Here is a 6,000-nt window from a genome sequence, read left to right as displayed (position 1 = left end):
TCTATAGAGAGAATTTACCTTTACTACCTGTGTCGGGTTATCAAGACCATGTATTTCTTCAATAGGTGGTAAATTCTTAACATCTTCAGCTTTAATACCCTTTCTTTCATAGATTTCTTTGCCTCTTGCATATCTTTAGGACTGAGAAATAGAATACCCCTTTTCTTTGGAGTTGGCTTAGGAGTTGGTTCAGGAAGTGCCCAATCATTATCATTACTCAATATATTATTCAATAGCAATTCAGCTTGCTCAACAGTTCTTTCCCTGAAAACACAACCAGCACAACTATCCAGGTGGTCTATGGAAGCATCGGTTAGTCCATTATAAAAGATATCAAGTATTTCATTTTTCTTGAGAGGATGATCAGGCAAATTATTAAGTAATCGGAGAAGCCTCCCCCAAGCTTGTGGGAGACTCTCTTCTTCAATTTGCACAAAATTATATATTTCCCTTAAGGCAGCTTGTTTCTTATGAGCTGGAAAATATTTAGCAGAGAAGTAATAAATCATATCCTGGGGAGTACGCACACAACCAGGAGCAAGAGAATTATACCATATTTTAGCATCACCCTTTAATGAGAATGGAAATAACTTAACGATATAGTAGTAACGAATTTTTTCTTCATGGGTGAATAGGGTGGCTATATCATTCAATTTAGTAAGATGTGCCACAACAGTTTCAGATTCATAACCATAAAAAGGATCAGATTCAACCAAAGTAATTAACTCAGGATCAATAGAGAAATCATAATCCTTATCAGAAATACAGATAGGTGAAGTAGCAAAAGCAGGGTCATATTTCATTCTAGCATTCAAAGACTTTTCTTTCAGCTTAGCTAACAGTTTCTTAAGATCATATCTATCTTTGCAAGCACAAAGATCTCTAGTAGTTTCTTCATCCATAACATAACCCTCAGGTACATTAGGTAATTCATATCTAGGGGGGAATCTTCATCATCACTTTCATCAATATTATCAGTTTCAATAATTTCGTTCTCTCTAACCCTAGCAAGTTGTTCATTAAGAAATTCACCAAATGGTACAGTATTATCGAGCATAGAAGTAGTTTCATCATAAGTATCATGCAAAGCAGAAGTGGCATCATCAATAACATGCGACATATCAGAATTAATAGCAGGAGTAGGTGTCGCAAGCTTACTCAAAACAGAAGGTGAATCAAGTGCAGAGCTAGATGGCAGTTCCTTACCTCCCCTCGTAGTTGAGGGATAAATTTTTGTTTTCGCGTCTTTCAAGTTCTTCATAGTGACCAGCAGATATAAATCCCAAGTGACTCAAAGAATAGAGCTATGCTCCCCGGCAACGGCGCCAGAAAATAGTCTTGATAACCCACAAGTATAGGGGATCGCAACGGTTTTCGAGGGTAGAGTATTCAACCCAAATTTATTGATTCGACACAAGGGGAGCCAAAGAATATTCTCAAGTATTAGTAGTTGAGTTGTCAATTCAACCACACTTGAAAGACTTATTATCTGCAGCAAAGTATTTAGTAGCAAAGTAGTATGGAAGTAACAGTAACGGTGGGAAAAGTAACAGTAGCAGTTTTATAGTAATCGTAACAGTGGCAACGGAAAAGTAACTAAGCAAAGATCAATATGTGAAAAGCTCGTAGGCAATGGATCAATGATGGATAATTATGTCGGATGCGATTCTTCATGCAACAGTTATAACATAGGGTGACACAGAACTAGCTCCAGTTCATCAATGTAATGTAGGCATGTATTCTGAATATAGTCATACGTGCTTATGGAAAAGAACTTGCATGACATCTTTTGTCCTACCCTCCCGTAGCAGCGGGGTCCTATTGGAAACTAAGGGATATTAAGGCCTCCTTTTAATAGAGTATCGGACCAAAGCATTAACACTTAGTGAATACATGAACTCCTCAAACTACGGTCATCATCGGGAGTGGTCCCGATTATTGTCACTTCGGGGTTGCCGGATCATAACACATAGTAGGTGACTATTGACTTGCAAGATAGGATCAAGAACTCACATATATTCATGAAAACATAATAGGTTCAGATCTGAAATCATGGCACTCGGGCCCTAGTGACAAGCATTAAGCATGGCAAAGTCATAGCAACATCAATCTCAGAACATAATGGATACTAGGGATCAAACCCTAACAAAACTAACTCGATTACATGGTAAATCTCATCCAACCCATCACGTCCGGCAAGCCTACGATGGGATTACTCACGCACGGCGGTGAGCATCATGAAATTGGTGATGGAGGATGGTTGATGATGACGATGGCGATGGATTCCCCTCTCCGGAGCCCCGAACGGACTCCAGATCAGCCCTCCCGAGAGAGATTAGGGCTTGGCGGCGGCTCCGTATCGTAAAACGCGATGAATCCTTCTCTCTGATTTTTTTCTCCCCGAACGTGAATATATGGATTTGGAGTTGAGGTCGGTGGAGCCTCAGGGGGGCCACGAGACAGGGGAGCCCAGGGGGGAGGCGCGCCCCCACCCTCGTGGAGAGGGTGTGGCCCCCCTGGTGTTGATTCTTTCGCCAGTATTTTTTATAAATTCCAAAAATGTTCTGCACAAAAATAACACCATGGCAATTCTGCTGAAAACAGCGTCAGACCGGGTTAGTTCCATTCAAATCATGCAAGTTAGAGTCCAAAACAAGGGCAAAAGTGTTTGGAAAAGTAGATACGTTGGAGACGTATCAGTTTTTCAAAGAAAGACCTCGGTGAAGCTGCTTACATATTGGGCATCAAGATCTATAGAGACAGATCAAAACGCTTGATAAGACTTTCGATGAGTACATACCATGATAAGATTTTGAAGGAATTCAAAATGGATCAGTCAAAGATGGAGTTATTGGCTGAGTTGTAAGGTATGAAGTTGAGTAAGACTCAAAACCCACCACGACAGAAGATAGAGAGAAAATGAAAGTCATTCCCTATGCCTCAGCCATAGGTTCTATAAAGTATGCTATGCTGTATACCAGACCTATTGTGTACCTTGCCATGAGTTTGGCAAGGGGGTACAATAGTGATCTAGGAGTAGATCACTGGACAACGGTCAAAATTATCCTTAGATACCTAAAGAGGACTAAGGAAATGTTTCTCGGTTATGGAGGTGACAAAGAGTTCGTCGTAAAGGGTTACGTCGATGCAAGCTTTGCCACTGATCCAGATGACTCTGAGTCTCAATCTGGATACATATTGAAAGTGGGAGCAATTAGCTAGAGTAGCTCCGTGCAGAGCATTGTTGACATAGAAATTTGCAAAATACATACGGATCTGAATGTGGCAGACTCGTTGACTAAACTTCTCTCACAAGCAAAACATGATCACACCTTAGTACTCTTTGGGTGTTTATCACATAGCGATGTGAACTAGATTATTGACTCATAAACCCTTTGGGTGTTGGTCACATGGCGATGTGAACTATGGGTGTTAGTCACATAAAGATGTGAACTATGGGTGTTAGTCACATAAAGATGTGAACTATTGGTGTTAAATCACATGGCGATGTGAACTAGATTATTGACTCTAGTGCAAGTGGGAGACTGAAGGAAATATGCCCTAGAGGCAATAATAAAGTTGTTATTTTATATTTCCTTATATCATGATAAATGTTTATTATTCATGCTAGAATTGTATTAACCGGAAACTTGATACATGTGTGGATACATAGACAAAACACCGTGTCCCTAGTAAGCCTCTACTATACTAGCTCGTTAATTAAAGATGGTTAAGTTTCCTAACCATACACATGTGTTGTCATTTGATGAACGGGGTCACATCATTAGGAGAATGATGTGATGGACAAGACCCATCCGTTAGCATAGCATATTGATCGTTAAGTTTTATTGCTATTGCTTTCTTCATGGCATATACATATTTCTTTGACTATGAGATTATGCAACTCCCGGATACCGGAGGAATACCTTGTGTGCTATCAAGTGTCACAACATAACTGGGTGATTATAAAGATTCTCTATAGGTATCTCTGAAGGTGTTTGTTGGGTTGGCATAGATTGAGATTAGGATTTGTCACTCCGAGTATCGGAGAGGTATCTCTGGGCCCTCTCGGTAATGCACATCATAATAAGCCTTGCAAGAAATGTGACTAATGAGTTAGTTACGGGATGATGCATTACGGAACGAGTAAAGAGACTTGCCGGTAACGAGATTGAACTAGGTATGAAGATATCGACGATCGAATCTCGGGCAAGTAACATACCGATGACAAAGGGAATAACGTATGTTGTCATTGCGGTACGACCGATAAAGATCTTCGTAGAATATGTGGGAACCAATATGAGCATCCAGGTTCCGCTGTTGGTTATTGACCGGAGAGGTGTCTCGGTCATGTCTACATAGTTCTCGAACCCGTAGGGTCCGCACGCTTAACGTTCGATGACGATTTTGTATTATATGAGTTATGTGATTTGGTGACCGAATGTTGTTCAGAGCCCGGATGAGATCACGGACATGAGGAGGAGTCTAGAAATGGTCGAGATGTAAAGATTCATATATAGGACGATAGTATTCGGACACCGGAAGTGTTTTGGGGGTACCGGGTACGTATCGGGTCACCGGAAGGGGTTCTGGGCATCCCCCCGGCAACTACATGGGCCTAATGGGCCAAGTAGGGGACAGACCAACCCCTAGGGGGCTGGTGCGCCCCATGTAGGCCGAAATAGGAGGGAAGGAAAGAGGAGAAGAGGGAAAGGAAGGGGAGGGATTCGGCCTCCCCCTTCCTTCTCTCCTCCCTCCTCCTTCCTTCCCCCTCCGGATGAATATGGAAAGGGGGAAGGCCGAATTGGGAGGCGCCCAAGTAGGATTCCTCCTACTTGGGGCGGCCCCTTGACTGCCTCTCCTCCCCTCCAACCTATATATGAGGGGGGCACCGCTAGAACACACAACATTGATTCCTAGCCGTGTGCGGCGCCCCCTCCATAGTTTATGCCTCCGGTCACATTCACGTAGTGCTTAGGTGAAGCCCTGCGCGAATCACTTCACCATGCCGTTGTGCTGACGGAACTCTCCCTCAACACTTTGCTGGATCAAGAGTTCGAGGGACGTCATCGAGCTGAACGTGTGCAAAACTCGGAGGTGTCGTACGTTCGGTGCTTGATCGGTCGGAACGAGAAGAAGTTCGACTACAAACGCTTCCGCTTTCGGTCTGCGAGGGTACGTGGACACACTCTCCCCCTCTCGTTGCTATGCATCTCCTAGATAGATCTTGCGTGAGCGTAGGAATTTTTTTGAAATTGCATGCTACGTTTCCCAACACATCTTCCTTACGCAAGATGATTTTGATAGTGCTCATAATTTGAAATACATACCGAGCCTTTTTGAACGGATGTTTGGTCTAATTTTTTTCAAAAAAGTGAATTGTTTTTGTTTGGTGAAGCTGCTAATAAAAAACAGGAATATTCTAAAAAAATTACTTGTCCAGTAGGTGATCTTCCTCTGAAATATCTGGGTCTTCCTATTGATAAGAAAGTATCAGAAATAAACATTGGAAACCTCCAGAAGAGAAAATGGAGAAACAAATGTGATACTTGGCAAGGTACATTGCTGGCTAGTGCTGGTAGAATTACCTTTGATCAAATCTTCTTTGACTGGTATGCCTTACTTCACGATGTCCTTTTATGGGTTGCCTGTTGGGGTGAATAGGAAAATGGATTTCTTTAGGGCTAGATTGCTATGGAAAGAGAGTATTGATAGAAAAAAATACCATTTAGTTAAATGGTCTGAAGTTTGTAAACCAAAGGATATTGTGGGCTGAGAATACAAAATTTAGCTTTGATGAATAAAGCTTTATTATGCAAGTGGTGGCGGAAAATTAGAATACAGAAGGGTTATGGCAGGAGGTGCTGAAAGGGAAATACATTTAGAATATCTGCATCACAAGTGTCAAACACGGGGTGGGAGACTCACAATTTTCGAGTGAGCTCTTGGAACACACATATATTTTCTTCTCCCTGTGTAGATTTAATGTGGGAAATGGTG

Source organism: Aegilops tauschii, chromosome 5, assembly GCF_002575655.3.
Source record: "Aegilops tauschii subsp. strangulata cultivar AL8/78 chromosome 5, Aet v6.0, whole genome shotgun sequence".
In the NCBI taxonomy this organism is placed as follows: Eukaryota; Viridiplantae; Streptophyta; class Magnoliopsida; order Poales; family Poaceae; genus Aegilops; species Aegilops tauschii.
Note: the sequence above shows the minus strand (reverse complement) of the source record.